At 36.1% G+C, this 9,824-nt stretch overlaps 1 long non-coding RNA gene across 1 annotated transcript; it reads right to left on the bottom strand.

The window, feature by feature from the left end:
- Positions 1-2,190: 2,190 nt before the first annotated feature.
- LOC131576627 (uncharacterized) lies at positions 2,191-4,319 on the bottom strand. The gene is made up of 3 exons (XR_009277020.1): positions 4,254-4,319; positions 3,144-3,197; positions 2,191-2,211 (listed from the first exon to the last, which is right to left on the bottom strand). It is a non-coding gene; the product is annotated as an uncharacterized LOC131576627 (long non-coding RNA).
- Between the last annotated feature and the right edge of the window lie 5,505 nt (positions 4,320-9,824).

Below are 9,824 nucleotides of genomic sequence, written 5' to 3'. Positions count from 1 at the left end.
TGAGGGGGGTCTCCATGAACATAAAGAGAGCTGTCTCAACTAAGGTTCAATTAGTTGAAAAGGTTCAACTAACTCTGTACTCTGTGAATTTACTAAACAAGTTGAACATTCTTATTTTCTAACCACATAAGAGTTCTTGTGCTTGTTAGTACAACCAAGATACAGTACAGATCCATTTCCACTGACTTCAGTTTTGGTCCTGTTACCACCATTAAGCCCATAGTTTAGTTGGATTACTTCTTAGTGTTGGTACCTGACAGAATAATGCAAACATTCATGACATACCAGCTGCAATCCAACAGGGAAAAGAAAAAAAAAAGCACAAAGTTTCATAATTATCTAAGAAATTAATTTCCAATCAAGTGATTATCACGCAAGTATTGGAATAATTAAGTTGCAGACTTGATGAATATTCTTCAATATTTTAATCTAAAATATCTTCATAAACCTTATAAAGAATTTCTGAGATAGAAATAGGAAACAGTTGCAAAATGCTCATATTCTTTCAAGTTATGCTGATCCTGGCAATAGCCAAAGCATGGTGCTTTCTCCCTGCTGGCAGACAGTATCAAAACCTTCCAGTATAGTCCTATCTGCAATGCCTCAGTGAAAATTTTGGATTCTCAAAGTGAAATCCAAATTGGGGCTTTCAGAAACCAGGTGGGAACAGGGATTTTGGCACACAGTATACATGTGTATTGCAAAAACCTGGGAAGTGACCAGACTGTAGTTTAGGAAACTTGCAGGATTCTCACTTCTGATTGACATTTCTTAGTGAAATATTAATTAGAATCATTCTAAATGCAAAAAAATCTGTGTTACCTGGTGTCACACAATAAAGGTATAGCAAAACCTCTCAACAGGAGAGGGACAGGAAGCTCAGAAATCAAACACAGTGCTGCTGAAGAAATATTGCTGCCATGAAAGACAGTCTTTTTCCTTCACTGAAATTTATGTTCTATATTGCATCACTATGGTTATTCTTGCTATCATTTATTAACATTTTACACTTGGCCTACTCAAAATGCTGGTTGGCACTTTTATTCTGAAGCTACAACTCTGCCCATTCCCCAGACTCAACACACAGCAGGACTTCAAGATATATTCCACTCTGTTGGTACTGACAATGTTTACACAAAATTGTATTCTTTCCTTGGGTTTATATGCTAAGGTAAAGGGGGAAATGCTGTATCATGGCATGTACCATCTTCCTTATCTGTGTCAGAAACTTGGCAGAGAGTTTGGATTAAATGTGAACCACTTGTGCTAAAGAAAGGTTTTCTAGAATGATCATGTAACCTCTACTTGAGAATACCTAGAATTTAATTTTTACTTGCACTAGAATACAGCTGCTTTTAGATTTGCTTTGATAACCGTATTTTGTAATTCAAACTCTGGGACAAACAAGTTTTCTTTTCCAAGAACATTATCTGAATGATCATTAAAGAGAATTGCAATGATGTCTTTACTAAGTACATCTCAGGAAAGTTTTCTTTCATTGTGACTTTGTGCAGTATAAGTTTAGGTAAAGCAGGGCTACCACCCAACAGTGAGAGGGATTTTGTCATCTATCAACAACATAAGAGATTTTTCTACAATAGGCTGTTCCTGGAATGATCAGTCAGCATGCAGTGGGTTTGACATATTCTGTACATCCTATATTCTTCTAGATATTGACTTGGGAAATTATTTCCAAAATCTTGGCCAATTCTCAGAGCTGCAATTAACACTGTTTAATTTGAGCAAAGCATCATGTAGAACTTGCCCTAATTTTATCTGTGCTGCATGTGTGTATCCACGCATATCTCTGTGTGCATGACACATATCTCTGTGTGCATGCAGCAAAGGAGGAATAAACTGTCAGACTTTGCAGCCTGACTACTCATTCCTGTCATCTTTAGTGACAGTCTTTTCTCTAGATATGTTCCCATACTCGCCCTAATTGTAAAATTAACTGTCCTTTTATTTTGATGAAAACTCCCAATTCTAAATCTTTCAAGTCAGGAGGGTCTCTATTACATCCACCTGAGATTCAAAGGCTGCCTTGTCTTGAAATAGATTTTGGTTGTTAAATACTTGTGTCTTGGCTCACAATGAAGTTTTTCCCTTAAGAGGAGCAAACACTCAGGCTGGACATGTAGCTGCATATAAATAGCAGCAGTGTCAGCCACTCACCTTTATACCTGGAGGGCCTCTTCGACCTGCTGCACCCTAGGAAGGAATGGCATGAGAGATTACATCCAGAATACTGAGCAATATGTGAAACAGCAGTTTATCATAAAACACATTATACATACAATAAAAACAAATGCAGCTTAAAGAAAGCAGAGATTATTTCCACAGAAAGATTTAAGGTTAAAAAATGAGAAAAAGGTGGATTTGGGACAGAAATTCTTATACATGTAAGTCTTTCTAAAAAGAAAATATATTTTAGATCTTTAATGAGTGCAGAGAGAAGACATTTCAACAAAATGCTGGAAAACATCTTCCCAGTCAGCTGCCCTTGGGCTAAACTAAAGAGAATAAGTGCCCTCCTCTTCCACAAGTGCCACCACTTCCTGCTGCACACCGCTCAGCAGCTCTAGTCAATGTTATTGCTAAACCTCACATCACCAGAGGCCTTTTGGATGCTTTTGCAGCATGACTGAGGAGTGATCATGCCCGACTTTGGCATTAGGCACCATTCTGACAGACTAGAAGAGGGGCCTTCACAATTTCCAGTCTCCAGTGAACTAAAAAAGAGCAGCTCAGCTGCCAGTGAGCTTATCTATATGCTTGAATAGACATAGAAAACTTGTAGTTATAGGCAGAAACAAGAGATAGATTCCTCTAGGGTAGAATCGTGAACCAATTAAGGCTCACTGAAAAAGAAATTGAATTTAAGGCTTGTGACTTCATATGAATCAGATCTGAATTTAACAGGAATGCAAATCCCTGATTTTAAAGAAAACACATTGCAATACATATAAGCTACTAAATTTAAGCCAAATATGTTTCACTATGAAAGAAGACTTCTGTTCCTTCTCCTTGCAGGAGTTTGAAGGGTGGGATAACAGGAAGAACACAAAAATTAGTTTTCCCAGGGGGAGTCCCATTGTGTGTTTTATCAGTTATTTGAACCCCGTATTGATTGCTATTCTTACATCTAGGCCAGCATAACCCTGCTCTCCTTGGAGTCCACACGGGCCCGGGTCTCCCTGAAAAACAAAATAAAGACTATGCTCTTTAAACACTCTTTCTTTTTTCTAGTACATGCACATTCTCCTTTACACATTCTTTCTTTGTTTCTTATTCTAAGTATTTTCATTGCAATTGTGTCATACTAATGTTGATTCTTGCTTTCTGAAAATCATTTATATTCAAAAATTATGAACCAGACAGATCACGTCTGCTTTGGATTTCAATAACTAACAGCCAATACTAAGTAAAGGCTTCTGTGAAATCATTCTTATTGATTTCAGCCTTTCAGTTGGACTACTTAAGATGATATTTGCTTCCAAAGAGTAATCAAAACCTAATTATTCTCCAAAAAGTAACTCTCAGAGTTTTTCTACTGCTTTAAGCAGTCTACAGAGACATACATCTATGCATACAACCCTACTTGTTCAGAGAGAATCAGGCTTCTAAAACAGTGAATTTTTCTCACGTTTGCCACCCTCTTAAGCTTTCCTTCACCATCATTTTTGTACTGCCCGACTACTTATCAGTTTTGATTATTTTTCCCAAAAATATTGTAATGGTAATGCAAGTTGTTACGCTTCTTTCCTTGCAGTTTTGCTAAAACACCTGTGAAAAACTCAAACATCACCATACAAGCACATATCCCAACTCTTATATTGTATTTACAGATCAAAATGGAGTTTACCCACCACGATGAGACAATAGCAGTCCCTTACTGAGTACAGCCTGTTGACACCCTGTGCATTTTTCCCAGCATGATTTTTAACAGTGCTCTTACAATCCATTACTGGAAGCCTTTCAGGCTACTAATGTAAATTTGTGGTAGAATAATACATTTACACTAAATCCATATTTTCCATTAACCCTATATTATGAGAATATTTCTGTAGTCTTTGTAAATATTTTAACTTTTTTTCTTTTTTCTCCTGTATCAAGCAGTTCCTAAAGCTTTCTGTGTTGGAGACAAACACCAAAGGCGAAATGCAAACAAAAACCTCCTTGGTCACTGGACAGCCAATAGAAATTAGCAATTAGGCAAATCCTCTCTCCATAAAACAGAACAACTTGTTTACCTGTGGTGCTAGGTTTCCCTTTTCACCCTTAGGGCCAGTAACATTATTGTTAACCCCAGGATCTCCCTGAAAAAGATCAATGGAAAGCTCAGTATTTCCCATTACCATACCTTTATTACTTTGACTACTGCAGAAGGATACAGAAATAGAATTAATTAGATTTGTAATTGCAGACAGCAAGAAATAAAAAGGCTATTTTAAATGAAGATACTTGTAAGAACATGATATAAGAAGTTCTGCAAAGTCCACAAAGTTCTTTTCCACAGAGATTAAAAGCAAAATTACTAATGGACAGCAAATTAAACTGAAAATGTGAAACTGTTCTGGTTGATTTGATATAGTTAATTGAGTTAAGATCATAATTCATGAGTTTCAGATGATGGGTTACACTAGAATGGAGTTTCATTTCACCACTTAATGCTAGATCAGGTGAAATTCTGATCTTTCCAAGAGGCAAATTACTATGACACTTGAGCATTTTTTTATTCAATTTAAGCTTTAAAGACTGAAGTCAGCACAATATATGACTGCTTGGAACAAAGTCTTTGAAATTTATGTGAAAAGACAAAGTTGTGTCTTTTCAAGACAAGAATTGTGGTGTCTGCACTGGAATTTGAGTCCTCAGGCAGTGCATTTATGCAGGTCTCTGGAGCATGCAAGGAAAAAATGTGATCATGAAGAAGTAACTGTCCTTTGCCTCATTATAAATGACTAACCAAGAGTCAGTGCACAGGGTTTTTAAGTGATCCAGAATTCCTCTGTAGGGTGGGAACCAACAGGGTAGACTGACCTAGTCCATCTGGTCTTTTCACCAGACCATCTCGTCTAGTATGAGGCATCCCTGTCCATGGCAGGGGATGTGGAACTAATAGTTGATCTTTAAGGTCCCTGTCAGTCCAAGGCATTCTATGATTCTATGATAAGTATCTCCAAAAGGAGATATGTTTCCAACAGTGAAAACAAACAAACCAACCAAAAAATCATAAACAAGCAGGAAACCTGACACTTAAGCAGGTTAAGCAACACATGAAAACACATCAGTCCATCTACATCTAAAGAGTTCAGGACTCCTAGAATATGCCATTCTTCTTGCAGAGTACTGCATTTTCTAGGACTGTGAAAAACTCTCCAAATCACATATATTTCAGACATCTCCATCACAAAATCAAGGCGCAAATCAGTGAAATATAATAAAAATAAAGATCACTTACATGATCTCCTCTTAGACCAGATTCTCCTCGTTCACCTGGTTCTCCTCTGGGGCCTTTTCTGCCCTAAATTCATAAAAAGAGCACAAACAATTCAGGTCCAAGTATAAACAGTATCTGTGGCAGCAGGGGGTCAGATCTGTTGAAGTCAGTGGAGTGACACTGATTTAGAGCAAGAGTGACAGCATATTAGAGACCAGGCAGCTATTAAAAACAACTCACATGCATTACAGACACCATTACACTTTGGAAAGATGTTTCCATAAAATCTAAACATTACTGTAAGGGGTACTTCACCCATTTTCCTCTGCTGCCTTTCTCTCCAGAAGGTCCAGGAAATCCACGTTCTCCCTAGACTCAGAAAGGGGAAAGAATAAAAAAATTGATGTTTGTTCTTTCTGCTAAATCAGGTTCTCAAGTTTTTTCTGGCAGAATCAAGCTTTAGTCAGATATGCAGTTCTAAAAACCCAACAACAGAACTTTTGTTCAGCATTAAAGCCCATTCAAGGCACAATATCTGTACCTTTGAACCCTGAGGTTAGTGTCTTTAACAGCACTGCACATTTAAAGTAATGTTTACCTGCTCTCCATTAGTGCCATCAAATCCACTCTCACCATGTTCACCCTGTAGCAATAAAGAAAAAAAAAGCCAATTAGCATTAGTCCACTTGTCTCTGAGCAAAGAAGGAAGTGTTCCCCCTGCATTTGGAAACTTTAATAAATTCTATTGTTTAAATGATTAGCAAGAATAATTAAGAATCATAACTATAAATTTTAATTACTAATTCATATTTTAATGAATTTCATTAATTAATGTCTAAAACAACTGTTGATTAGTTAACACCTAGTAAGAAAAACAGCTATTTAAATTATAGAGTTCCATCAGGATTTAAATTCTGCTTTTCCTTCTTTTACCTTTCAAATCTTTTCCCAGCTGCAGGACCTTCAAAATCCAAATATATTCCAAAATAAATTACTAGTATTTGATCTATCATGCTGATAACCTTGTAATTCTGATTTCAACCATCATATGTGTTTGTACTGTGCTTTGCTTTTTTACATAGTTTTATAACATGAACAGGGGATTGTAAAAACCAGAAAGAATAACCATGATTAAAAAATAATTACAGAAGACTGATCTTAAACTTTAGGATTTTTTAAGAAACTTCATAACTCTTTCAGGAAGAGTACATAAATACCAATGCTACATAAATGTCAGTCACCTTCCCTTTCAAATTTACATTGCTTTTCTCTTCCCTTTGCCTGCAAAAATCATACAGCACATTGCAAACATTTATGGAAGTCATTTTCCCACAAAATACCCATCCCAGACTTAAGGAGTTTGTAGTGTTAACTTGTGTGAGGCATCTAAATTAATATGCAACTCTTATTTCATGTATGTATGCTCCACAATGTTTCAGACTCAGCCAAATAACACACTCAATTTTTACAGGATATTTTGAAACTTCTTCCATCTTACTTTACTAGGATAAAAATGAAGGGATTAACTGTGGTGGTTTAATTTGTAGTAAGAAATTAAATTAGCACAGACAATTAATCAGAAAGATGAAATGATATTCAACAAACTCTGAAAGTGGTAAAAGAACAAGTTAAAATCAGCAGTCTAACTCTGGTAGAGAGCACAGATACAATTGCTTTGGAGGTTTTGATGTTAAATTTACTTTGTAAAACCACCTAGTTAAAATTCCTGAGGAAGAACTTCTTTCATTTAAAATAGTTCTGTATCTACTACAAGAAAAAACAGCTGACTGTACATTTTGATTAAATTAATATGTCACAAACAAGAATTTCTTGAATTAGCATTCCAGAAAAAAATTTGAGCACTAAGTAAGTAATTGTGATTTTTATTGAAGTGTTATTTTTTTCCATCAGTCATTTCCTACCTCAGAAAACCTAAGCCAAACTTCATTCTATTAAATATTCAGTATTTCCTTTTATTCAAACAGCTATAATAAAATGCCTTGCAGACTTCAATAACTTCAATAAACTACTTCAAGCTTACTAAGTTGGCACAATTTAATCACATTTTTTATGTGCTGAAAGTTTCATATCTTTATTTAAAATAAAATCTGTGTATGCAATCACACAACATAATGAAGATATTCACATATTCACCGGATTTCAGTAGGGTTTGTGCAACTAGTAAGACCTGCTGCACTATTTAACTTTTACAAATCAAAATCACCTCTCCCTCTTCTACAATCAGATGTTTTGGATATATGAAGGAGGACAACTTACTTCAGAGAACAGAGCAGAAAATGGAAAAGGAAAGAGAAGCGCATGAGAACATTAAAAAGTTAGCACAGAGCAGTACTTTAAATTAAACTGAGGTTTCAGAAACACTCTCTGAAACTCTCTGAAACACTTCTCCCAGCTGCTCAGTTACATCAAACATTTTCTGAATCTTTGAGGCTCACAAGTCATTTTTAGAAGTGGTTTTGTATCAAAGCTTTCAATACAAGTTAATTATTTTTAATCACTGTAGCATGGAAACTATTACCATTATAGATCATGATCTTCCAGGCTTCACATTTATTACTGAATTATTGACCATATCCCCTTCATGAGCAGATATGATTAAAAAGGTTAAAAAGCAGACTTGAAATATAAGCAGACGAGATGACAAACACAGATTGAAGTTTGGATATTGAAGACGTATCAATAATGATCTAGTGAAAATGCTGTCCAAATACCCAATAAATATTAGTTATAACCTTTTTTCCCTCTGCTCCTCTTCAAAAATAGAATGAGATTCAGATGACCAAAATCACCACCTTAACAGATTATCAAATTAGTCAGTAAATAAACTCTTTTCCCATCATTTAGACTAGATCAACTATGACTGCAATCATAAAAACACCGTTATGACTGCTGATTTTGATTAATGTGATAGGTATCTTGAATCCATCCTTATAGAACCATAGCAAAATTACATTAAATACTGAGAAGTTTTTACACTATTTTCCTTCCTTATTGATGATTTCATTTTACAGGGTAACATGAAAGGAAGCTGAACTCTGTTCTCAAAGAAAATTGATCACACATGAAAACACATACCTGACTTCCTCTATAGCCTCTGGCCCCCTGAAATTGAAAATAAATATAGATGAAATTTGGTAAAAGTATTTTTATTGAGCTTGAAAAGCAGGGCACAATAACTTGCTGTGTAGAGGTATGCTGAGATCAGTATTGGTAGTCCCTACTGTAAAACTTTCTACTTCCACGTATGGGATTTCCTCCTTTCCTCTAGGAACACAGTACAGGTTTAATTTTCATTCCCACTCCATAAAGCTATACAGCTTTAACTAAGGCCAGTCTGGAGTTGGTGGTGAAGAAGTCATCATGAAGTTGCTTAGTCAGCAAAATCCTGAGCCATTCAACCATGCTTGGGTTACACAAAATACCTCTCAAAATGAGACAGCAAACACTGTCTGCCATTCCTACAGCTGGATCTTGATGTTCATCCATGCTTCAAGAAGACAGCACAAGGATTTGTTCCCAGTACAGAAAACAGGTTTGTGGAAAACAAAATTAGGAAACGTTTCACGGTTACATACTTGCCTTATGGCCTCTGGCACCTGGACATCCCCTGTCTCCTTGAGTCCCACTGAAACCAGCTGGGCCTCTCTCCCCCTGAGAAACAAACAAAAATGTTCAATCTCACCCATAAAATGATGATTACCTCTTAATGCATCACATAAGATTAAAGCAAGACAGAACTACATCACCATTCATTGCACTAAGGACACAAATGCAAGTGACCTGGAAATTTTCATATGGGCCATAAGCGAACATTAATTACTAGTTTGAGATGCACCTGGTTCTTTACTCTCATTATCATGCCATGTTTATAGTGCATTACCTATCTCCAACTGAAATGCCTGTATTTGAAGGTGGGCTGTTTTTTTTAACTGAATAACTAAAGCATTTTTGGTGAGTTGCTTTTTTTACTGAGTAACTATCTATGGTGAGATGCAGAGGCACAGAGAAACAGATCTGTGTATCTGCCTGTTCCTTTAACATATTTTGGGTTAACATTGATAGGTACTCAGTGAGTAAGTGCAGAGAGGTTCAGGCACCAAATAACAACATTATAGCAGGAAGATAAATGTTTACTTACAATCCCACCTTCCTCACCAGGATGGCCAGGAGACCCTCTGTAACCTGTACTTCCCTGAAAAATGACAATTTAAAAGATAAGTAACAATGTTATCCAAGCACACCGGGTTCATCTCTATCATATTATTCTGCACATAGAGATAGAAAACATTTCCTGAAAATTAGATCTGGTTATGCTGAGAACAACAGGCTCCCCACATTTACACAGTCACTCTGTATATGT

This window comes from Poecile atricapillus, chromosome 2 (assembly GCF_030490865.1).
Source record: "Poecile atricapillus isolate bPoeAtr1 chromosome 2, bPoeAtr1.hap1, whole genome shotgun sequence".
NCBI classification, from domain to species: Eukaryota; Metazoa; Chordata; class Aves; order Passeriformes; family Paridae; genus Poecile; species Poecile atricapillus.
This window is presented reverse-complemented; position numbering and strand designations above follow the sequence as displayed.